At 41.3% G+C, this 26,606-nt stretch overlaps 1 long non-coding RNA gene across 1 annotated transcript in view; it reads right to left on the bottom strand.

The window, feature by feature from the left end:
• LOC308565926 overlaps positions 1-17,210 on the bottom strand; it is an 86,094-nt gene extending 68,884 nt beyond the window's left edge. Inside the window, exon 1 of the long non-coding RNA XR_014000088.1 lies at positions 17,148-17,210. This is a non-coding gene — a long non-coding RNA (uncharacterized lncRNA). The remainder of the gene's footprint in view (positions 1-17,147) is intronic.
• Between the last annotated feature and the right edge of the window lie 9,396 nt (positions 17,211-26,606).

The following is a 26,606-nucleotide window of genomic DNA, read 5'->3' on the forward strand; positions in this document are numbered from 1 at the left end:
AAATAAATCTTGCTTTTTCATTGTAAAATCAATGCATGTACTGGTTTAAAAAGAAACAGCATAGAAAGTACAAAATTTAAGCTGAAAAGTAAATCTTCCCCTACCTTTATCCCCCGACACATTCTGGTACACAGTTTTATGTTTATATATAAATAAAATTCTACTAACCTTACTTCTTCCATATAATACATTTTGGGTATCTTTTTACACCAACACTTATAAATCTGCCTCATTTGCAGTGGTCACATATCATGATTATTTATGCATGTGCCATACTTTGTTTACACAGACCTTGATTGATATTTTTTTGAAAATTTTAGCAAATAATAATTACAAACTATGCTTCAAGTGATATCCTTTAAGATATGTCTTTCTATTTTCAAATGGGAAAAAACTGCACGGTATATTTGAACAGTGGAATCATTGGGTCAAAGTAGTAAGAGGGAAAGGAAATAGGCTGCAGAGCTTTCTGGTTGATATGTTTACAAGGCAAATTGACAAGTAGATGCTGTGTCCATAATATATGTAGCTCAGTCTTTCTGGGAGACTAAGAGAAGTAAAAATCGGTACAAGGTAGCATACAATCACATGAATCTTGCCATTTTAAAATTCTCTCCTATTTAAAATATCTCTGGGTTTTTTGTTTGCTTGATTTTAGCTTTTCCCCATTTCCCCTTCTTATTATCTTCTCCCTATGAAGTTTAGGGGAGTAGCTTTGAAAATACAGTGATGGGAGAGGCCTCTATTTCAAGTATTGTCCTCCTGAACCTCCCTGATGCCACTGAGGTATGGCTGCTCTGGTTTTGTCTCTGGAAATCCTTCACTGATACCTGATTAGGTAAAACCGACCTGTACTAGGCCTTGAGCATTGTGCAGATCCATAGCTAATAACCATGGACATCACAGTTTGCTCTGGTCATGAATTCCATATACTGTACAGGCTTCTTGTCCTAACCCCAGAGTTCCTTAGTCCACTTGTCCTCTAAAGCAATTCCATGCCTCCTGGTTAGGGTACAAAGCATTTCCCAAATTTCCTATGTGCCATGCCCAGGCTGGGGACAACTGGGGACACCATCTCAGGTTCATGTCCATCATCATCATCCTTCCTCAAGACTGCTCTACAGCTCCTGGACTATTCTGAATGTGTCAGGGAGGCAGAGCAATGACCTGCATCAACTTGGATTCTCCCTTCACCTATGTTTCATTTCTTTAGGGCAAAGATGGGCAGAGTAAGTTGCCAGTAAAATTTTATTTCCATTCTCAGGGGTCCTAAGTTGTATAAGAACCTATTTTAATTCCCTCTGGTTCTCTCTGTTTTTGCCCACTTCTTATACTTTACTTAGTCTTAAGGAAGCTGTTGTTATCATAAACCATACTCTCTACCTTATGATTTTTGGAAAATTCTGTGCTCAGATCTCCAGCTTAGTTCTTGATATATAAAGGAAAACTCTGGGGACTTGGTAAATTATTTATTCTCTTAATAACATCAGTCTTTCAACACTATTGACTTGCTATGGAAGCACCCCTCACTCAAGCCTAAACAAAAGCCTAATTTGTAGTTCAATGGTTCTTATATTTTAGGGTCTATCTGCCCTACCCTGGAAGCAAGATATATTACAAATACAATAGTTAGACAGCCTCCAAGATATAATGATTGGGAATATAAATATACAGAAAAACTTCCACTTCCAACCGAGGCAAGAAAGCTCCTACTGGACTGAGATTCCTGTAGACAATAACTATAAACTCTTAATAAAAGAAAGAAAAAAAGATGGATGGGAGGGAGGGAGGGAGGGAGGGAGGGAGGGAGGGAGGGAGGGAGGGAGGGAGGGAGGGAAACAGGCCCAGAGAGTAAATTCTGTAGGGAATCAAAACCCTCAGTCTTTTGAGTTGAAGAAGAGACAGTTTGGAGAAACACAATGCTGGAAACAAAAAACCAAGAGAAAATATTTAGAGCAGCCAGAGAATAAAGGTCACATTATATACAGGGGGACAACAATGACTTAAGTTCTCATAAATAGCAAAAAACCCCAAAACATTAAAGGCCTGAAGACAGTGGAATAGCACCTTTAAAGTGTGCCCCCCACCCCTACCAAAAACAACTTGTCACCTTCAGAGAATTGATAACTAATAGAATTTGCTGCCAGCAGGTAAGCACTACAGGAAATGCTAAAGGAAGTTCATCAGCTGAAAGAAAATACTAGTTTTTCAGAAGGAATGAAGACATCAGAAATAGCAAATATCTTGGTAAATATTTTTTAAACAATTTGCCCTCTTAATTTCTTTATGTAGAACTGGCAAATATTAAAACATTGCCTTGTGAATTTGGTAACATATATAGTTGAAAAATACAGGGAAATAAACAGAGGAATATATATAGGAATTGATCATTATTATTAATAAAACATTTTCCTTTAAGTGATAGGTTCATTTACAACTTGATATCACAATCATTTCAAAAATTTCTACATAAATTTGTACATTATATGTATTTATGGATTTATATTCCTGTGCGGAAACGCACCGAAACTCAAAAATCATGACAATGGCTAATAGTTAATATTTTGTATGTGCCCAGCATGTTGTTAAATTTAAGTGAATTATTCTAAATAATTTTATAAAAAATGATGCCCATTTCAAAGATAAGGAAAACAGTGCTTAGCGAGGTCATGTCTCGCACAACTCATAAACAAAGAATTTACAATTCAAACCCAGCCTAATTCTAGGGCCTGGGCTTTCATATTCTACGCTTGAAGGACAGCAAGAAAAGTCTCATCATTTTTTATTCTTGACTTTATCAAGGTGGTTTTATGATTACTTTTGAGATCTTTATTCTTACACTCTCGTGTCTATAAGGCAGTCTGAATTCTCAGCACACAGAATGAACACTGTATGTATTCAAGGGACCATAGGTTCCAACACCCAGGAAGAACCATAAAGGCAGCCAGATATTCCAGCATCACAGCCAATGGGGCTCTTCAATGAAGCATCCACACTTTTGCTTTCCAAAGGGCCAATACGAATATCTTTGTGTCAAGTATCAGGAAGCACATACTCAAAAGCGAGGGGCTAGAAGACAGGTAGCTAAGCAGGCTGCCTAAAGGGTAATCAAATGTCTGTGTTCGCAGGAGACACTCCTGTTGGCTGGACCACTGAGGTATTTTTTCTTAAGCAGCACTAATGGAAGACTCAGTGCTTTGCTTTATGTTTTTGCTGTTTTAATTTTATGGGCTCCATAAAGTTAAAGGTGATGTTCAGAGTGGCTTCTGTGGTTGCCTTCTTCAGCCACAGCCAGGCCAGTGGAGGCTGAGGATTGATGTTGTTCCCCCCTGGCCTAGAGAGATGGTATGAGCAGGCACAGTCCACGGGATGATCTGGGTCCCTGGATACACGTATCAGTAAATATGAGTTTAAACATTTTTGTATGATACTTCATGATAATTGGCCAGGAGTGACAATTATTGGGGGAGAAGCTAGTTAGGGAGCAAAAAAAAAAAAAAAGGCTTCAACAACATCTTTTATTATTTTATATATTATTTGCCCTAATTAAAGAGCTCTAAGCCTCATACAAACATAGAAGTTCAGAAGAAGCCACAAATGTCATCAAGAAAGGAAAAGAACATGAAGACCCTCACAACAGACCACAACCGCAACGGAGTCTCAGGGTACCCCTCCTCATTTCTGCAGCCCCCTACTCTACTGCCATATTAGCTAATAATGTTTTATTTTGATTTATGTTAAAATATATTTTGAATAGCTTTGTGTTTCTGCATTTTGCTTATTGAACTTTTTGCAGTTTAGGACATAGTCCAGTGTGGGATGCCAGCAATGTCAACCCCATGGGCATGTTAGGAGGATTATTAATAAGATATATCCCCTACCTTAAAGTAACTGGGTAAGAAAAGCAACCAACAGCTTTAAGACAAGGTACACAATCATCTTCTGAAGGAGAAATTCAAAAGAGAAAAAATGACATTCAAGCAAGGAGGCTGAGAACAGAGAAAAAGTCACTGAATTTCAAGCCTGGAGATGACTGACGAGCGCCTGTGGAGAGAGCAGTTGAAGCAGTGGTTATACCTGAGAACATGTGCCCCAGTCAAACCTAAATTTAGAATCTGTCAGAAATCTCAGAGCTTGGGATAAACCCCATGAGCTACAACCTTGCAATGTGTTAAAAATTGCTTTGGTACGTTTCTTCTTTTCAACTTTGCAGAGAGCAGTTAAATGCTGCTGTATCTCTCCCAAGTGCATGTATGAATTTGTCTCTGCTGCTTCTGACCAGGAACTGAAGGATGCTCTCAAAATGCCTCAGCTTTTCCCTAAAACACAGGGCTTCCTGTAGCTGACCATGAAGAGCATTTGCTCAGCCCAGTTCTGCATGTAAACAAGGCCAGGCTGAAGGAAGTCCCACAGCTCCTTAGCTGCAGGTATTCTCTATTTGGCCTGACAGCTGGAAGACACTGGATAGCTCTGATGTGCTGGGAGCAGAAAACTCCAAGGGCAGCCTTGAGGGAACCAGGGAAGGCTGCGAGTCCAGTACTCTCTGCACTTGTTCTGTCTTTGAACCTGGCTCTCTGCTGGCCTTAGATGTCCTCACCAAGGGAAATAACACTGACAGCAACAACAGTCTGTATTTTCCATACACTAGTCAAGGCTACAATGTCTTACTCTTACATTTGGATGTGTTACGATTCACCCAAATCCTGTAAACAAGTCATTGGAATAACTCCTTGGAACGCTTTATCTGCTCCTGTCTAGTCTATCCCTACCCATACTTTGAGGTCCCCCTCAAATTAGTTCTTTTCTTTGGGGAAGTTGTCCTGACTGTTGAAGCCCACAAACAAACTTCCTCCAGTTACACATTGCCATGACTGTCTTCCAAATATTTCAGGTATGACCTTTGCCTTGTCGTTAAAATCCAAGCTCCCTGAAAAATAATGGCTTGGCCATGTACTGAGTGGCCTACGTGCCAAGCACTATGCCAAGTTCTCATAACTGCCTTATGTAACTGAAATTATTCTCTCTGTTTTATAGATGAGGAAACCAAAGTTCAGAGGTTCCCAAAGTCACACAGCAAGAAAATTACAAAGCCAGGACTTGATACTAACTCGCTACCAGGCCCTTGCTTCGCCACAGTGCCCCACTGTTTTCCACACTGGGAGTCACTGTATTAAGGCTTTGTGTCTCTCAGGGTTAGATATACTATTCCATTTCTCCAACGGTTGGAAAGGAAAGGTGCTTTTTGAACCAAGAAAGTGAAGCATCACCTGTTGAACCAAGAAGGGAAAAAAGCAGCAAATAAAAACTTTTTGGAAAATAGAGCCATCTAATGAAAATGTCTGATTAGTAAGGGCAGGGGTTCTATACGCTAATGAACAGGAGACTGTATAAAAGGTAAGTCCTACTTTGTTCTATGCTACTTCCTCAGTATCAAAGAGTATTAAAGAGACTGGGCATATTTCAGGCACATCGGACTGAGTAGAAGCAATAAAAATCAGGGCTTGCTGAATCATCTCTACTATTCCCAGAACTTGGAGCCACCCTGACATTTCATTTCTAGTTTCTCTGACTTTTTATTGCCTTCTGTGCGCCAGGTACTGCTAAGCAAATCCTTGCAGTTGAAGAGTGCATCGCCTAATGGGGAGATATTTTAGGAAACATCTGCAATCAGTATTGCTAGTATTCAAACATGTAATAAAGTGCATTATGACACAAAGGAAGGAGTAGTGCACTCTGCTTAAGTGCATCAAAGGAAGCTTTGGGTAAAGTTGCTTAAGTTGAACCTCAGAGAATCAAAGGACAACCAGAAGTTGACACATGTATTCAAGACAAGAACAATTTGCAGAGACACTATGGCATGAAAAGTCAGGGCATTCCTTTTCTCTACAGTTTAAGAGGCATGAAGTAGAATAGTGGGGAATGAAGCAAAGAGGTAGGCAGGGTTCTGCTGGCTTCCATAAGGCTCCTAGGAAATATTTCTTAATCTGGCTTGAAAAATTTTGTTGAAAAAAATAAAAAAAGGTTTGCTTGCTCCTATAGAATACTTCCCAGAGAGGTTATACATCGAAAAGGCTCAGGTAGAAACAGATTTTTCAATGAAATGTGCTTAGGAGAAAGGTAAGTCTCAGCTCTTCTTGGAGCACAGGAGTATGTGCATACTCATGTGAGAGAGTGTAAAGAACTGGGACAGGAACATGACCCTGCAGAGTTAGGAAAAGAACCTGAGCCTTGAGGCTGCCATTTCTGGCTATAGGTACAACCAAGCAGCTGAACACCATCCATCTCACATTCTTTAATTCAACAAATATTTACTGAGCTCCTACCATGCGCCAGACCCTGTTTAAATGTTGGGACTACAACAGTGAACAGAGCAATTTCGTGGAACATTCATCCTAGTGGAAAGAAACAAAACAATATACAGATAAGCAAGTATATCAGAGGATTATAAGTGCTATGGAGAAAAACAAAACAAGTTAAGAAGGCTAGCAGTTTCATTTGTCCCTTTTAGCCCGAAATACAGATGTCCATTTTTGTCTACTCATGGCCCAAATCGTCTAAATGGTAAATTTCTTGAGACTAGAGTGTGTCTCTAAACCCTACCCTCACTACAACACTTTGTACCGAGGACAGAGCTAAGATCAAAGCAGATGCTTAGCATGGGTTGAATGAAAAAGAGGGGGAGCATTTTTGTCATGACACAAAGGAGAACACAATGATCCTGAGAGATTCTATTATCCACAATTAACTCCACTTGCCTTGTTTATAGCATTTCCTTTTCCCTGCTTTTAATGGGATGCCATCCAGATTTCTAATAGCAACCATCACTTTAGTATAAAGATTTCATTAGAGGTAAAAGCCAGAACAATAAATATTTGTCAAGGGACGAAATACCAGGAAAAGTTCTATATACCATTAGTGAACAGCTCATTTACAGCTGAAGCTCAGTGTCAATCTGATTTTCTTTTCTTTTATGTGGAAAGATGCAATCACCTGATTTAACACCCATAACCTGGCTTTGTGAAGCTGGGCACTCACGTATCCTCTCCAGACTCCAGCTCCCTCGTCTGTAAATGCAGGGAGTGGAAAAAGAGATGCATTTAACATTTTTTTAAAGTCCATGAGCCATCATTTAAATTGATATTTTAAGTATTGAATCTGCAAAATAAAATCATTCATTTAATATTTAATACAGAAAGTGTTCCAGGATGAAGGACCTGCTTGGATTTTAAACATCAGGAGGAAGCACTCGGCTACTTTAGAGCATACACTCTAATCAGCCTGGCTACCTATCTACACTTTAGGAAAAACAATTTAATTGGAGAACTGGGGAGACTGGGTTTGATCATAATCCCACCTGCCACTCAGTATGTTCTTTCCCTGTGCAGAGTGGCTGTTTACAATTTTACTGTCTTCTCATTCCAAATGCAATTTCAAAACAAGCCAAGCCAGAGCTGCCTCTGCAGTTGGAGATTTTCTTTATCAAATGATTCGACCTTAAATGTCCCTTCCTTGTCCTTTGTTTGCTCTGCCATTATCCCTACTTTCTGCCTCTACCTCCTTCAACCACTCATCAGTCTACGTGACTGCTCCATTCTCTAGCCAGACATTTCTCCACAGGAAAGCTTTCCTGAGCCCTCGGGACTCATGACCTCTCCCGACTATAACAGGTTACCTCCCCTAATGCAATGAAACTAGGCCCTTCCAGCTTTCTCTGCGGAAGGACAAGCCAACCTTATTACACTTGCTTGGATGCATCACATCTTTGGGCTCTAGCAGTCCCTCTGCCTGAAACAACTGTTGCCCAGCTCTTGGCATAACTAAATTATCTGCATCCCTCACATTTCAACCCACACATTACTATCTTCACGAGGCCTTTGCTGATCCCCACCCCTCCAACAACTGCCATCTTCCACTATCTCCTTAGATGTGCTTCCAAAATAACCTTACTAATTACATCATGCTTTAAGTTAGTTTTTTAAAAATGTATGTATTTTCATTTTATTTTTTCTATCATCATTTATCCCCTCTATGCTCTCTTCCCCCTCCCCCTTCTCTCCCCCACTGCAACCACCACACTGTTGTCCATGTCCATGAGCTCTTTTTTTTCTTTTTTTGCTCAATCCCTCCACCCCTCCAACCGCCCACCACCACCACCAGAGCTGTCTGCCTGCTCTCTCTGAGTCTGTCTCTATTTTGCTGGGTAGTTCAGTTTGTTCATTAAATTCCATACATGAGTGAAATCATACGGTACTTGTCTTTCTCTGACTGGCTTAAGAAGTTAATTTTTCAATCTCTATCATTACGCTAGATTATAACTGTGTAACAGGGACTATGTTTATCTTACTCGTCACCTTATCAGTATCCTGAAAATCTAGGAACATGCCAGAAATGTTCTAGAATGAATTGAAGGCAGAAAGGAAAGAAAGAGAGCAAAGGAGACAGGAAATGAGTGGGCCTGACTCTCTTAGAGTGATACTTGCCCCTTGAGTTCCCTGGCTCTGGTCCCTGCCACCGCCACCACCATGATGCTCCAAGCCATGATGGGCAGAATGGTACTGTGTGGAAAGGCCTAGCGTTTAAATTCAAGTTCTGCTATTTAGTAGCTCTAGGACTTGAGCAAGTTATCTAGCCTGGCTAACCATAATTCTTTACCTAGAATATACTTTGCAGTGTTACTGTGAGGGTAAAATGAGATCATGTCTAAAAAAGTATATCATGGTTGCTCAATAAATATTGTTTTCCCTCTCTACTCTCCCCCAGCCCCCACCCCAAGGGTGCCACTGTTCTTTTGACACTTTGGCTCAAGTGTGGACAGAAACATCTCCTCTTGGTTCTCCTTAGCACATCTGAGACAGGCTGGCACTTTACTAATCACCACAGGAAAAACAAAAGGTAATTAAATATAGAGAATAGCAGCAGTGTGAGGCAGTCTGCATTCCTCAGAAGAGGCTCTAGTCTCTGTTATAGCTACTTGCTTTTCAGACTCAAAGGCCCTGTTGTATTCCGAATGGGATCCTAAAGAGAAAGAGATCTTACAGAGCTCTTCCCTTTAATTCATCTCTTCATTCATTCATTCATTCATTCATTCAATAAATACTGATCATGCCATAATTAGCAGGGAAGTGATGCAGACTACCTAGCCCACAGGCTGGATGGCATTATAGACAGAGGAAAAAACCTTAGCTTAGACAGAGAAAAATGACAAACAGAAACTAATAAGAATACCAAATAAAATTAAATTAAATTTTAAAATGAGGGTAAAATTGTGGTCCTCAGGGTAGGAAGGTAGGTTGGCCAGGTTTAGGGGGCGAGGAGGACAACAAGACACACAGTTTAATTTGAAAATAGTTCTGTCATAGTTTCTCAACCTTTTGAAAAAAGCTGAAATCAGGATACTTAAGATGCCCTAACAAAGTCAACATAGGATGCAAGTCAAAATCATTAAGTACAAGACATGTCCTGTCTATACAAGATGCCCAGCTAACCTGCTCTGAGAGGAGTGGCCCACAATTCAGGGCCAAGGCCAACCCTTTAGCATGAGGTTTGAGAAGAGCTTGAATCAAAGGAGACGCAATCTTTGGTGATATGCCATATGCAGAGGGCACAAGGGGTAGGCTGGACAGAGGAGGGCTCAAGGGGGTTGAGTATAGCGAGAAAGGGTGGTCCCAGGTCCTAGACATGGAGCTGGCAGGACCAAAACAGAACATCAGCAGGCTGGGAAAGGAGAAACATGCAGAACCAAGGAACTCAGGGACCAAATTGGTTACCCCCTGCTAAGGGGTAGTATTAAAAATATTAAGTAGCTGCTGAGCAGGCACCAAGCGTAAGAATGGGTGCAGTCCTGGGGGCCCTTTGCCATGGCAGCATTAACTCTTCAGATGCTGGACCATGGGGAGGAGGTCCTGGAGAGGATCTAAGATTGCGAGGGCACCTGTATAGGGGGTTATTCGGGAGGCTAAGAGCAGAACTATTTACCCCTTAAAAAAAAGAATTTTAACCAGTACAGCTGTTTCTCTGTGTAACCACACAATACCAGACCTGTCCCAGTCATCTCTCAGAAGGGTCAATTTACCCATGAGGTTCCGGACCAGACCAGACTCTGACACTCTCATCCCTGCTGGTTGCAGCCTGGTCTTTTTCTTTTTTAAATATATTTTTATTGATTTCAGAGAGAGGAAGGGAGAGGGAGAGAGAGACAGAAACATCAATGATGAGAGAGAGTCCCTGATCAGCTGCCTCCTGCAAGTCCCCTGCAGGATCAAGTCCACAACCCGGGCATGTGCCCTGACGGGAAATTGAACTGCGATCTCCTGGATCCTAGGTCAATGCTCAACCTCTGAGCCACGCCAGCCCAGTGTAGCATGGTCTTTTTATTAAACTTCTGTGGAGGATGGTCCTGTTAACTTGTGATAGGCATCTGACATCTTGGAGCTACTGGAGAGGCTGAGAAAGAAGCCAGACCAAGTAGGTATTTTACCTGTGAACCTACCTTCTAACAAAGAAGAAAAACTCATAAATACAGTAACAGTGCAGGGTGATGAGGGTTCTGATAGAGGGAAATGCAAGGTACATAGGCACCCAAAGAGGAGTCCCTGGTCTAGTCTGGGGATATCAGAACAGCTTTTCAATACACCCCGAAGGAGGTGACATTTGAGCTGGGCCTTAATCCCAAATGATTCTCGAATCATTCCGAAATTACTAAGTCAGCAACTGCATACACTGACTAATTTCCTTACATATACCAGAGGCAAAACAGCTTAAGAAATGATTGCACCACTGGAGAATTTCAACAAATTACCAACAAGACAGGGTAATAGGAAAAATGTAAACCTCAGTGAACAACTTAAAAGCATAAAGGGGCGCATGGTGAGCGTCCCAATTATTATCATATATCCTGTCATAGTGATGGATGCCACAGAATATAATTCTGCCTAAATGCTATCTGTCCTGTCAAAAAGACAAGTTGTAGCTGCCATCAGGTAGCTGTGTACTGCCTGGCATCCTACAGGAAAGGGAGTAGATGCTCACTCTCGGGAATGGTGAGAATGGCATGAGCCACTGAGAAGTAAATAGTTACTAAGTGAAGGGCTCCCCTTATGGTTGCTCTTGGGTTTGCCTGTTTTCCCATTCAAGCTGAGGAGAGCCTTAAAAGTGGAGTAAATAGTGGAAGAGGCTTACTGCTGTCAATGAGTCCCTGGGAAGGGGCAGCAGAGCCCAGCAGAACCAGCACCAGCCCAGGCCTCAGAGGCTGCACTTCTCATCCCAGCTCCTACTGGACAGTGGTGTGATCCCAGGCAAGTTCCTTCACCTCTCTGGGCCCGTCCCTCCTCTGTGAAAGGAATTTAGTACCAGGACTTCATCACCTCTGACACCGTTTTCATCTCTCAGCTGGCTACGACTCAGAAGGCTACATTCAGGATTCATATTAGAAGAGTCAGTCACGTAAGAAAGAAACTAGACAAGCCCTTGGTTCTCTGCCTAGAGATGAACTCAAAATGATCAAGCTCTTTAGGAGGCTGTATTTAATGACAAAGGATTGACTTTCCACCTTTTCTCATGAACCAGAGAAGACTGGCCAAGGCAAATGATATCCTCTCTGATTTCTGAGCACATCCTTTTCAATATGAAATGAAATTATCGAATAATGTGCTCGCCACAGGAGCTGACACTAAATAAACGGTTGCTCAATAAATACTTCTTCTTCCTGCTTCTCTCAGGGCCGTGGGTATCTTATATTCAACTGCTTTGGTCAACTGGTCCTCCTAAGTAGAGATTAGCTCATCCCTGGCTGAAATGATAACTGGAGATACATAGAAATTGTTCCTGATCAGAGGCCTCCATGGAGCTAAAGACACCAACTCTGATGATGACTCTCAGAAGGTGGCCAACATTGTCTATACGAGGCCAAATAAATAGCATTCCACATCCCTTCCTGAGTCCCTTCCAGAATTTTGAGAAATAAAACCACAAGTATGCAGAAAGAGTGCCACATGCCCCCACTATTACTGATGGAGGCTAACTGAAACTGCTTGGTGTTGAAGCAGTGTCAGACTGCTGACTCGCCCCTGCCTAAAGCAGACACCCCGAGGCAGAGGCTGGCTTCCCCCACAGGGAGGAGGAGCCCTGGAGGAATGTTCTCTGTGAGCACATCCACGTCTAAGAAAGAGGGACCAAGCAGGACCAGTGTTTTTACCCAAGTTTACAACCAAGTAAAACCCTCCATGATCCCAAGGGTGGAGCAGTAAAGACTTTGAGAGAAGGTTAGGACTGTACTTAGGGAAAATCCTTCTGTATGGAGTCCAGGACTGGGAAAAGGCATTCTCTTCATTGTGCATGAAAAACAGCCCATCCATGGAAGCAATAAATGAACAAACAATCATGGAAGCAATAAATGAACAAACAAACAAACAAACTAAAGCCAGTCTCAGTTACTCTAGGGAGAAAGAGTAGAAGGGTGTCCAAGTAATAGAAGCCCTCACCAGACCACACAGAAGCAGTCCAGGTGATCAGATCTCCCTTTCAGGCTCTGAATATCGAAGTGTATGCCCTTCATATTCAAAGAGAAGAGGGGGATCAGGTTCAAGCTTTGACTATTTTGAAAGGAAAAGCTAGGGCTAATTTTCTGTGGCCAGCAAAACGAAGGGAGTTGCAATAAGGGGAATGATGTCCTCTGGGATGAGCACTCAGCTGAAAAATTACTTGACCAACACAAGCAGGGTGGCAGCCCCACTGCCCAGAAGGGGCCCAGCTGCTAATTACAATAGCTCTCGGGAGAAGTGCTTACAACAGTATTTCTGAGTTGTTAGTTGATTAGGTTTCAGTTAAATCAATAAAGCCTCCAGGGTTAACTATCTAGGAGATATTGTTCCTCAATTATAATGCACAGAAAAGTGTTTATTATCAGCTTTCTCTTACATTGGCTTAATTATTTAAGCACTTGTGATTCAGTAGTTATTTTCCTGCCTCCCCAGAAACCAATCTGAGAAGGAAACTGGCAAATATTTTGCAGAGGGCCAGATCCCCTTCTAATGGACAAGTGACTCAAATGAAAAATGAACTTATTTCTCAATTATATTCAGGAGGAGCACAATATATCCAGTCAGTCAATGGGTATTTGGCGTAAAACAGGAAGAGCCACCATGTATTGAGTGCTTATCACATGTCAAGTTTGAGTTAAGTGCTTTGCCAACATCTCATTTAATCTTTACAATTTCCTTGCAACGTAAGCATTATTATCCCCATTTCAGGTGCGAAAACATGCCAAGTCAGTAAGAGAAACAGACAGGATTCAAACTCAGGTCTGTTGATGTTATGTGTTGAATTGTATCCCCACAAAGTTCATGTATTGGAGTCCTAACCACCAGCATTTCAGAACCTGACTGTATTTGGTAATAGAGTCATTGGAGATGTAATTAGTGGGGTTCAGATGAGCTCATACAGGAGTAGGGTGGGTCTTGAATCCATTATGACTGGTGTCCTTATTAAAATGGGAAATTTGGAAACAGATATGCACACAGAAAGAATGCTATGTGAAAGCAGAGAAGTCAAGGAATTCTAAAAATTGCCAGCAAACCACCAGAAGCTAGAGCAGAAGCATGAAACAGATTCTTGCTCACAGCCCTCAGAAGAAAGCACCCTGGTAGACACTTTGATTTTGGACTTCTAGCCTCCAGAACTGTGATACAATAAATGTTTGTTGTTTAAGTCATCCACTTTGTGGGAGTTTGTTATGGCAACTCTAACAAGGTAATATAGTCGGGTTTCAAAAATCTGTGGGGTCATGTGGTCTAGGTGGGCACAGTTGCTTGCTGCTCTTGAGCACATCCACCTGGTTGGAAACCCTGGTGCCAACCTTTACTGTTACCTCCCATTTGGTAGGCTGTCTTTTTGTTTTGTTGATGGTTTCCTTTGTTGTACAAAACTTTTTAGAGAAATATCGACATGAGAGAGACATATCAATTGGTTGCTTCCCACACGTGTCCTGACTGGGGCTGGGAATCAAACCCGCAACCCTCTGGTCTGCAGGCGGATGTGCTAACCACTGAGCAAAATGGACCAGGATGAGCGCTGGAACATTTTAATACGCAGCAAATTCGTCAAGTATTAGGTACACGTGGTTTTGTATAAATGGTGAACTTGAGACTTGCCTCTCTCAATGGCATTCCACAGCCAATCCAGTAGACCTCAGATCTCTGCTTCTATAGTTATCAAGTGGGGAGAGCTATTTTTGAAATTACTGATTTTCAGGATCTAAAAAACAAATTAAGACTCTCAATGAAGAGCTTTTTATTATTGTCCTGTAGGGCATCCAGGCATGTCAATTTGGTTTCTCAAAATTTATGTATCTATTACAAAAAAGGAAAGCAAGTAACTAATTTTATAGACCAATTAACATGGCCTTTGAATTTGATTCTTCTAGTAATCAAATGCAAACAAAATTATATGCCCATATTTAGGTTAAGCAAAAAAACCCAAAAAGTTAATTTTCATATAGGCAAAATTTTTATTAACATGGAAAATGCTCATTAAAACCAGCCAACACTGTCTGTGCTGTGATTGAGGTTAATCACCGTGATATCATTTAGATGTTTGGGTTTGGGTTTAATTTAGGTAAAACAAATTTGGGGCAGCTAAGATTGATGTAAGTGAATGCTTCAGTAATGTGCCAACTCTACATTTTAAAAGAGCATTTTTCTGCTACATTATTGAGGAATAAAGATGGGCATGAGTACGTATCTATATTTAATCATGAAACATTGTCAACAGTCTCAAAAAGCCAACTGCAATAATAAAAGGCATGCCTCTGCAACAGAGATAGTACCAAAATTCATTTTAAAGCTGAATAAAAATGTAGGCACCCAATTATAAAATTCATTTTATTGCCCCCCCCCCCCATTTAATACAGATGCCAACAGCACCCTGAGGACAAACAATACCTGTAGGCTAGAACCAAAATGAATCAGCACACCCACTCCCCTCTCTATGCTGTTGAGAAAATCAAGGCATAGAGGCATTCCACCATTGTCTGCATTCTCCACATTTCCTCACAACAGACCAGCTAAGGGGGAAAGTGTTTCTTCTTTGCCATTTCTCTGAATCATTTGTCTGTGCAGGAGTTCAATGAACAGAAATTCAAAGTGGCTGCATTTTAATGAACATGCTTTATTTGCTACTAAATGGATCTGATCAGTGGAATCCACCTTACTGCACATTTGGTGGGATATAGACCTGGTGCACAGGTAGGGAAATGAACTATTAGCATCTCCTTTTAGTCCTGAAAGCCAATTATTTTCTCATTGGGCAAGTCAAAGAGTGAAAAGAATTTGGACAAGAATTTGGCAAACACCAGTTTACTCTGGTTTTGTGTGTTGTTTTCAGATTTCACATAGAAGTGAGATTGCACAGTGCTTGTCATTCTCTGTCTGACTACTCCTCTGTCAGGAGATCCAGGATCCACTAGCTCACAGTGTTTTGCAGCCTGGGCATGCTGGATATACACAGGTTTTTTGAATATCTTGGTTCTTCAGGACAAGGGTAGGCAACCCAAAATGTCCACTGCTCTTTATTATTTCATTTCACTTAAGGAAGAGTAGCCAGGTCCCAGGCCTCACACGGTGCAGTCAGTACTGTCTGTGTCACACTTGCAACAGTGACACTCAGTGACTGCTGGGTGCGTATACAAGGAGTCTGTTTGGTGAGCACAGTGAGAGTGTCTGCCTCACTCACTCCTGGGTAAACCCTTGGCACTTAGCAAGTACCATTAATGGTCTAATTTGATTGATTGAGACTGATCTGAGAATCTTTCCCCTGCAATTTCCATTCAGTTTTGTCTTCCAGAACCATCTAAAACAAGATTAACCTCTTTTCTGCTTCAATGCCATTCAAGTAAGGAGAGCAACTATGTTTTTGTTTCCAGTGTAAAGATTAGCAGTTCATTCAACTGTTCTTTGAATAATCCAGTGTCCAGACAGGCCCTTCCACAATCTTGATCAATATTATTTTGTGTGTTAGGGCTTACATAAAATGTGGGAATACATAAAGGGAAGAATGGACCAGATTGAAGACATTAAATAACTGTAGACATGAGATTTGAATGGTAGGTCTTTAAAGACAATGAATGTATTACAGTTATGTCCTCAGCACCTGGTTCAGTGCCTGATGCATAGTAGGCTCTAATGGGCATGCCTAAGTGATCCAGTAAGAGCAAGGTCTTACTGCTCTCTCAGCACTATTGACCTATGGCTTAAGCCTGTGGTCAAATATCATTCCTTTTCAAGTGAACTTCAATTACTTTTACTTAGTGAAGTTGAAACCATTTAAGACAAAGCCTTTTGCCCATTTCTAAGATAAGCATTCTTTTCTACACTCAGTGTTACTACCTACCAATGCATTTCAGTAAGCTTATTGAGTTTGGATTTTATATCATTTATTCCTTACATTTCTCTTCACATAGAAAAGCAAGAAAAAAATATTCACGGCAAGAACTTAAAGGAAGAGATGAAAGATCTGAGACCTATTGAAATACCAATATCTTACCAACATGAACTAGGAAGCTAGGTTTACATACCATGAGCTACCCAGACAAGTAGCCAAGGAATATTGGTCTGAGAAAACCCGAGTTGCTAATAAGTGATATAATAGATGATTTATAACAGAGATTTGAGTCTAGCCTCAGCATGGCTCTTTTCTGTGTACTGTTGTTTAAACTTATAACCTCTCTGGGTTTGCATCCCAATTTTCAAAATAGGGATAATATTTATAACTATGTCACAGGAGAAGCTAATATTATATGGCAGCTACTCTGAACCATGTGCTATTTTTTATTAACTCATGTAATGCTCATACAGCCCTTTGAAGAGGGTACTATTACAATCTTCATTTTATAGAAGAAGAAACAGAGGTTCAGAAAGGTTAAATAATTTGCACAAGTCACACAGCTACTAAATGGTAGAGTTCAGATGTAAACCCTGGCAATTAGCTCCAGACTTTCGGCTTACAGCCATACCGTGCTGCTTATACTAGCATAAGTGTAAATTCCAGATTATTGACCTCAATGCTATACCCTCCCTATTGCTACTACTTCTCTCAGCACAGGAAAGAAAAGAGAGCATTGGGCTAGAAGTAAATCAGGCCTGGGTTCTACTCACAGTTTCTCCCTGACTAGCTCTGTGAACCTCAGCAAAGTTACTTGGTCTCTCTGGGCCTCCGAATCCCCACCTGTAAAATGAAAATGTCCAGGGGTCATGAATTCATGCTTAGAGATGCCCAAAGAGTAATGCCATGAATGAAACAGACTAAGGTGTATTCTTCTGATACCGAAACACTTTGCTTGTATATACCATACATACATGAGCACATAGGTATTGCTCAATAAAATTGCAGCTATTATTATCATTTATTTTTCCCTTTCCCTTTCTCCCCTCATACCTCCAGACTGTTCAACCATAGGAAAAGTTAGAAAAGCTACATCTCTCAGCAACCCTTACCACTTCAGATCCCAGAGAAAGCTATTAGCATGGAAATACCCTTGGAGAGAGAAGGCCAGGGGAAGCCAGCAGCCAGCCTATGTCTGAACCTGTTTAGTTTTCCAACAGCTGGCCTTGACCTTCTGGCCAGCTCTGAGCCAGCCACGCGGAAGGCTCTTTAGACTCAAGGCTAGGAATGCACAGTATTCTGGAAGTAGTCATCACCTCTGAAATCTACTTAAGCCCTCAATCCCCACCTCCTGAAGGACAGCAGCCCACACAGGGTGCCTTCCTCAGCTTTTACCCAACAGCATCAGCAAAGACCTCAGCCCAGTCACAGACACTCTGCTCTGATCACAAGGCCTTGGCTCTGACCTTCTCAAACCCGGAGATTCCTGCTTTTCAGAGGAAATGTTCTCGCACATAGCTCGAGTTTGCTAATATGTAAGTGATGAAATCCAAAGTACATTTGGTATTTGGACAAATGTCAAATGTTTTCCCTACGTACCAGATATGAAATATAAATGAGGAAAGTTTAAATAAAAATTAAAAAAAAAACCATAAGGCAAGCAAGCTGGCTGCTCTGAATCTGGTGCCACTCCTCTCCTCCAACAGAGAATTCCAGAAAAGTCAGTGAGATTCCCATTGCACTCCTGAATGTTGACCTTGTTACACCCTACTTATCGCCATTTCTTTCCACAAGAGCATGAAAGAAAAGAGAGCATTAGGCTAGAAGTCAGTGGGGTGGCCTGGGTTGCACTCATAGCTTCTCCCTGACTAGCTCTGAAATCCTCAGCAAGTTATTTCATCTCTCTGGGTCTCAGAATCCTCATTTGTAACATGAAAATGTCTGGGGGTCACAAATTCATGCTCATAGAGACCCGAGAGCAATGCAATGAGAGAAACAGACTAAGGAGTATTCTTTCAACAGAGAAACACTTTGCTCTCATGTTTAATACATAATAACATTGTCCACTTTCATAAAGAAATATGCTCGATTTCATTTAGTAGTATTTTCGTTTTAGAATAGTTTAATAAGATTTACCAAAAAGTGGAAAAAATAGTACCCACACCCAATTTTCTCTCTCTTTTTAAAAAATATATCTTTATTGATTTCAGGGAGAGGGAGAGAGAGATAGAAACATCAATGATGAGAGAGGAGTCATTGATCGGCAGCCTCCTGCACGCCCCCTGCTTGGGATCGAACCCACAACCCAGGCATGTTCCCTGACCAGGAATTGAACTGCCATCTCCTGGATCCTAGGTCAATGCTCAATCACTGAGCCATGCCCGGCCAGGCCCAGTTTTCTTTTTTGTTGACATCTTTGTATGGTACATTTATAATAACTATTTTCTTAAAATATGCAGCCCTCTCAGCCTATCTACAGATATGAGTACAGCCTTATGGTTCTCTACTAGAGAAGAACCAAGTGTAATCTTATCTTGATAACTCAGCCTCAGTTAGAGATGCAATAGGGAGTGGAGGAGACTGTAGTTAAGAGGCAGGAATTACAGGAATGGGAGGAGCTGCAACACAGATTCAGGGCATGTTACCACTCAGGAATGCAGATGCCATTTTTCCAGAAAAACCAGAAATCCAGGGTTGTTGTTTTTTATGTGAAGCATACCAGTTATTAAAGGTTGGCTTATTTCTTTTCCTTCTCAAAATACTCTGCTGGCCAAATAAAACAGACACTCTAACTGGATTTGGCCTGTGACGTTCAGCTGGGACTCTCTAGTTGTATTTGTTTCATTTGGCTAAGGTCAAGGTGTCAACAGGGCTGGTTCCTTCTGGAATTTCTGAGGGGAGAGCCTGCCTCCTTGCCCCTGTCACCTTCTAGCGGTTGCCTGTTTTCCTTGGCTCGTAGTCCCTCGCTCATCACTCCAACTCTGCTTCTGTCGTCACACTGCCTTCTCTTCTGACTCCGAATGCTTCTGCATCACTCTTTTAAGAAGTATGATGATTGCACTGGGCCACACAGATAACCCAAAACAGTCTCCCGTCTCAAAATCCTTAACTGCATTCAAAAATTTCCTTTCACCATGTAAGGTAACAAATGATTAGGACATGGACATAATGGGGGTGGTTATTCAGCCTACCACTTTAGTTTAGGTGCTAAGTTCCTTTCCAGATTTTATATTAAAGGATTCTCTCCCAGATCACTCCCAACCACACAAGTCTCTCTGATGATTCTATCTTGGCCTCATATCAGAAAAGTCACTTCAGCAAATATTTATGGGGCAGCTTTCACCTGACCAGCAGTGTGGCAGGGACACAGGGAGGAGTAAATCAAAGAACAACTATTATTTTTTTGTTCCAAAGATTTCCGATGGAGTTGTGAAAGGATAAGAATTTACAGAAGGTGCGATGACCTGAGAACTCACTTCTCTAGATTTTCACTATATCTAGGGGAAAATATTGCAATGTACATGCTTTTGGTTTTGTTTTTTGCAGGAGCATATTAGCCATTTACTGACACGTGACAGAACATTCATTAGTCACTATTTCCATACTAGGAAAGACACAGGCTATAAACACACTGGTCCAGGATGAAGGGCAGGAGAAAGGTCAACATCTCTGAGATAAAACTTAGAGGTGACATGGCCAGGACCACCCTATTACCCTAACCCAAGGTTTATATCCAAACACTGTAGCCAGCCATAAACTATTAAGTTGGAAAGGCATCTTTTTTTTTAAATTTAAAAAAAATTGATTTTAGAGAAAGGAAGGGGGGAGAGGGAGGGGAGGGAGAGGGGGGAGAGAAAGAGAGAGAGAGAGAGGTATTAATGTGAGAGAGACTCATTGCTCCGTTGCCTCCTACATGTGCCCCAATCGTGGATTGAACCAGCAGCCTGGGTATGACCCCTGACTGGGAATTGAACCTGCCACCTTTTGGTGCATGGGATCATGCGCCAACCCACTGAGCAACAGCAGCCAGGGTGGAAGGGCATCTTTTAATTGGAACCCTATAATGGACATCTTTTGGAGTATCTGCCCCTTACAGGAGTCAACAGTCCTACCTCCTTTCTCAGGGAAACGCATCCCCTCTAACTCACCGAAATGCCTTCTTGGCAAATCTTTGAAATACTGGCTACATTTGATTAAACCAGAGTAGACATTTGACACATATGGTTCCATCCCTGGACATTTGGAATTAAAACAAAGAATCAAGCTAGTTGAGGCCTCTGACATAGAAACTGGGAGCTGAAACAAGACCATCTTTCATCATAATGGACTGGGGATGTAGCGAAACCCACTCCACACAAAGAGAGGGCAAGCAAGGCCTGAGACAAACACACAGAGAGACTAAAGTAAAATCCAGAGGAACCACATGGCTCTTACATTCCTGCTTCCAGTCACTTCCCGAGGTTTGACTGCATTATTGACTTTGAGTTGCAAGAGACAACCCTGTTTCTTCAAAACAAATTCCCCCTCTTTCCTTAGATGAGACTAGGTTGGCTTCTGTTAACTTGAAACTGAACACCTATTACAGCCCCCTGAGATCTCACAGAGCTTCCCCGAAGGCTCCCACCTCCTGCTGTCTCTACCAAAAATGTTTTCTACTATTATTGCATGCAGATCCCTGTCTTTTAGGAACTATTTCAGAAGAATTTGGCACCTAGCATCTGTAAGACTTGAGAACAGAGGACACCTTAGGCAGCACAATTCACACATCAGTTTTGCAAAAGTGGAATGTTTGGCCTAATTTCTCAGAACAGTCCTCTTTATGGCTGGTTACATCTCTCGTGCCCCAGCTGCTGAATGGTTTCACGTGAGCCCTGAAGTTTGTACAGACTGTCCTCATTCCAGATGCTGTCCAAATTTTAAGGCTCAAAATGGGGTTTCATAGAGACCTGTTCAGTGCTTTCACTTATGAAAGGAGTGTTGAAACTATTTAAAGACAGATTACTCAGTGTTTTCCCACTTAGAGTGTGTTTTCACTCGGTGCCTCATTTGATCTTTATGATAATCCAGTGGGAAAGGTGGGGTAGGATCCTGTATTCTCACTTTACAGATATCAGAAGAGTTGAATGACTTGACCTAGGAAAATGGCACTGGATTCTGAGACCCTGAAGGGTAAGTACTAAATCTAACAGCTCCTAATATGCTAATCACCCTGCACAGTAACCGACACACAGTGTCTCAGGGGTGACAAATCGTTTCCTCTCGTACAGCAACTCTAACCCACCGACAGTGGCTGTCTGCAATACTTTGTTGAGAAGGATTCTGAGAATGCATCTGGACTTCTTGTGATTGAATGGTGTTGCCTGATGACAGCTGAGGGGGAGGAGAGTAGCAGCACAGTGCTCAGTATTTCCATTCCTATAGTAAGTGCTGGATAAATTATCATTGAGTTAAAGCAAATTGGCAGACCCAGGACTGAAAATTAAGTCACATGACTGTTTGCTGGTGTTCTTTCCATTAAACTCCCCTCCCACCCCTAATATCCTCACCAGGGGGTAGAAAACCACGGCCCAAATACCAAAGCCGGCCTGCTGCCTGGTTTTGTGCATAAAGTTTTATTGGAACACAGCCATGCTCATGCGTTTATGCATTGTCTATACATGCTTCTGTGCAACAATGACAGAGTTAAGTAGCCACCACAGAGGCCAGGTTGCTCACAAAGACTAAAAATATTTACCATATGTCCCATTATAGAGGAAGTCTGTCCAATCCCACTCCTAAACCAAATTAAAGAAGTTCAGAGTAGCACAAAAGAGATAAATATAATCTTAGCTTTCCTCTTACATAGAAAAAAGTTTCCACCTTTCTGCTTTGGTGACCAGATTTTTTTTAATTTATCATGAACATCTTGCACATCCATCCTCTCATAATATTATTATTTTTGGTGGCTGTGAAGTGGTTTTCTATATCAATTTCTTTACTATAATTTCTGTAACCAGGTGTTGAATATGGAATTTTTTCCAAACATTTTTCATTACAGCCAATAATACACTAAATATTCTTGAAGATATTTAAAGTGTCTTAAATTCTTAGTATGACTTACAGGGTGAAAGGGCACACACACGTTTAACACTTCTCAGAGGTATTGCCAGTTAGAAAGAGCACCAGGCTTGTAACACATGTCCAGCCCTCTTTCTTGTCTGAAAGAAATGGAGCATAATTGAGGGTGACTTTGCCTCTCAACAGAAAGCTGGATGAAAAACAAAAAGGCTAAAATGTTAGCTGTGAGTTAATATGCTAAGGGTTCCTGGGTGTTTGTTGATTGCAACCACAGGAGCATGCCTCTTGGAATTTACTGCTCTTTTTAGTCACACCCCAGTAATATTTTTAGTGTTACTTTAAACAGTGTGACAATTAGCTCTTCTTTTCGAGATTCTTGGAACCTTTCTCGCTGCAATTTGGTAAACTTCAGGCTATCTATAGGTATGCTTTGCCACTGGTGTGTTCTTGTTCTCTGATTAGCATTTCTGCCACATCCTATTACCATGTTGATTTCGGTAGGGCATCTAAATGTGGCTCGCGGCATGGAAAGCACCGGAAGCACTTGTCCAGCAGCAGCAGGTGATTCTGGAGACAGGCTACCTGGGTTTGGATCCTGGCTCTGCCACTTGCCAGCTGTGAGGGTTTTGCCGTTACAAAGCCCTTCTTGTTTTAGTTCCCTCATCCATAAAAATGAGATCATGAAAAGCATGTTATCACATGCCTCGCACAGAGTAAGCATCATATTAATGTTTGATAAAGAAATAGTCTAATCAGTATAAAAATGTATTAGGATTATCTTCTACCTGTATGTGTACATTGTGGTTTCGAGAGCAATGAGCTCAGGCTATCATACTAGTCTACCAGCCAATTAGCTAAAATTGAACTTGAGTCACCTGAAATACCTAGATTGGCATTTCCCAGAGTTTGTTACATGGGTGGCACATGTCTCTGTAGGGAGAATGGGTTATGATTAAACAAATTGGGAAAATATCGCTCCTCTTCTACAGTTAGAATGCACATGAGCATACAGAGTTCTGAGAAGTCCTGAAAATAAAGAAACCTGTTGAATTTAATTTGACCAAGCATTTTCCAAAATTATTTAATATGAACATAGTTCATTGAATAGCTCCTCCTTTAGAACAGGACTTGGGCAATGCTGCCTTCCTATTACCATAGTGCCTTTAAAGACATGAGCCTGTGAAATGAGCCATTAGCTGTAAGCTCCCTCAGAAACATCTGTTAAGCCTTCTTCCCTCGCCCACATCTTATACTTGTATTATTGATTAGTTGCAACTTTTGGCAGGACTTTACATTCTTTCTGATCAGTTTTCTCTTATCTCATTAGCTTTAGTCTTTCATTCTAGCTTACCAGGATTTGGGCAGAATCTTAGGATTAAGTATACATTCCAGGTCTGTCTGCCGGAAAATGTATTAACTTGATTTTATTCTGTCTTCCTCCAAGCATTTGGCAAAAGTGCCAGGGAGAACAGGCTCAAGTACAGGGCAAGTCTGCTCTGGGTTGCTTTCCAATTGTGTCAGTGATGTCTAACAACCCTCAAAATAATTCTCACTAATGTGTTAGTGGGGACAAGTATTAAAATATTCTTCCAAGTATTTTGATAGGAGCCTGATGAAGACATCACCTTTGATGGAACAAAAATCAGTGTTATTGCAAGTGCTTGTAGAGGGCAGGCTTTACGATAGGTTGGGGAGCCAACTCTGGGATCAATGGTACCTGCCACAGATGCAGAGCAGGGAGTTGCAGGGTATATGTCACATATTTGCCAATTGGGTCTTACCCCAATGCAGAGACTAATTATCTTCCACCTGATCCAGAGGCACACTTTTGGGTCAAAGTATGCAGACATTTTGGGTCAAAGATAATTTGGGAACCTCCTGAGCTTGCTGCCACCTAATCTATTCATCCCCAGCAATAGACCCCATGGTATTTCACTGATTAGCCAGGATAGAACTTCAGCATATCACAATTTATATTAACAAAGCAAAAGCAACTGTTTAATAAAACTGCCTTAAAATCAAAGCAATGTAACCAAAGTTGTGAGAACTTGGAATCAAAATAATTCATGAAAATAAGAAATCTAGGTTTTTGTTTTTCTTTTGCAAAGAGCAATAGGATTCTATTATAGTGGAGTTTATGGTTCTCACATTCAAGCCTATTAAGGTTAAAATTATGCCAAGGTCCCTTATAAATAATATTATCATATTTTAAGAGGTATATTAAAGTGGGTTTTTAAAAGAATATTGAAAAAATATTCAAAAATATTGAAAAAATATGCATCTGTGTAGCACATAAAGAATGGAGGAAAGAATAAGGTCGGATAAGACAAGTGTCCTAAAGCATTTGATTAATGAAATGTGCTTTGTTACAATTTCCATCGGCATTCACTAATGATCACCAAATCCCAGGCTGACCCCAGACCTGGCTCTTATGCTCAGACCCATACTTCTGACAAACTATTAATAACCATCTCTGCAGGATTACAGAAACACCCAAAAATCCAAATGTTCAAACCTGGACTCATTATTTATCTCCTCAAACCAGCTTGTTTTCCTTTGTTACCTACATTGGAAAGTGGCACCAACTTTTCCTGGTCACCAAACCATCTTAAACACTCTCTTTTTCTCATCCCTATAGCTGGTGGCACAGAAGATCTAGTTTCTACAAAACATCAAACAACAATAACAGCAGCGAACACTTTTTCAGTGCTCTACGTGCCAGTCCTTATTCCAAGTGCTTTATGGACAGTAATTCATTCCTGGCTTTAAGTATTATTAAAATCCTCTCCTCTCACTTCCTTCCCACTGCCAGCTTCCACATTCAGGGGCTTGTCATTTCTCTTCTGGACGACAGTCGCCTCCTAACTGGTGTCTCTCACTCTGGCCACCCCAGACCTCTGGTCCAGCCTCCTCATTGTGACAGAGGAGCTTTCTAAAACTGAACCCTGATCTTGTCACTCACTACTCTGTCCAAAATCTAGCGCACTTTCAGTGGGCTACAGAATAAATTCAAATTCCTCAGCGTGATAATGAACGAGCACTCTTCAGTTATTCCTCTTATTCTCCGCCTTGTACTTTATTCATAAATCACTTAGACTCACTGAAACACAGTGTGCCGATTCCCTCCCTGCACCCTGACTTCACACAGTCTCGCAGACTGGAAGGCCTTCTCCACACCATGCTGTCTCTTGAATTTCTTTTATCTTTCAAATCCCAGTTCATACTTCATTATGTTTGAAATCTTTGTTGCCTAACTCTAAAGTACTATTTCTGTATTTGTTTTTTGGTTTGTTTTTTGCAAATTTGCCTTCCCTGGTAGACTGTGAACTCCTTAAAAACACATTTAAAGCTTTACATATTTTGATATCCTCAGGTCCTGGCTGTATAGCTTCCTCTCAGAAATGAAGGTTATACCACATGGAGAGTGGGACTACATAACCCCTCTTCTAGTTCAGACATTCTACAATGTCCTTCAAGACCTAACTACGTATAGGGAGTGCTTGATCTTACAGAGATATTCATCCCAGTCATCCCTCCAGTTGCTCATCAGTGGTGTTCTGAAGATAAAGTGTTGGTAAGTGCACCAGACTGTATATTCCAAATATCATAACAGTATCTCCCATCCCCATGATCTACTTGCAATGTAACATTGACTCTTTGTCCACTGAGAGGTGAATAGACAAATTTGAATCTGGGTGGGTCTGTGACCATGAAAGAAGTGCCACTATATGACTTCCAAGGCAAGACCATAAAAGGTGATACAACTTCTGCCTGGGACTTAGGGGAGGCTCACTTTTGGAACACAGCCACCATGCTGTGAGGAAGCCCAACTGCCACAGCAGCTGCCATGTCTGAGTGTTCCTGCTAACAGCTCCAGCAGAGGTCCTGGACCCTCTAAACATGCAAAAGAGGTTGCAGATGATTCCAGCCTTCAAGTCAACCCAATCCTTGCAGGCTTTCTAGGTGAGCATCCAGACATCATGGAAGAGAGACAACCTATCCCTAATGTACCTTTTATAAATCCCTCATCCATAGAATCTTCAGTGTAATATAATGCTTGTTCTTTTAGCCACTAAGTCTGAGGTGTTTTATTTTGCAGCAATAAAAAAAAAAGATACAATAAGCAGTAAGAGAGGCCAATATTTCTTATACCCTCTAAGAGAAACCCTGGTATC

The sequence above is a fragment of the Miniopterus schreibersii genome, assembly GCF_964146895.1.
Source record: "Miniopterus schreibersii genome assembly, chromosome: 12".
In the NCBI taxonomy this organism is placed as follows: domain Eukaryota; kingdom Metazoa; phylum Chordata; class Mammalia; order Chiroptera; family Miniopteridae; genus Miniopterus; species Miniopterus schreibersii.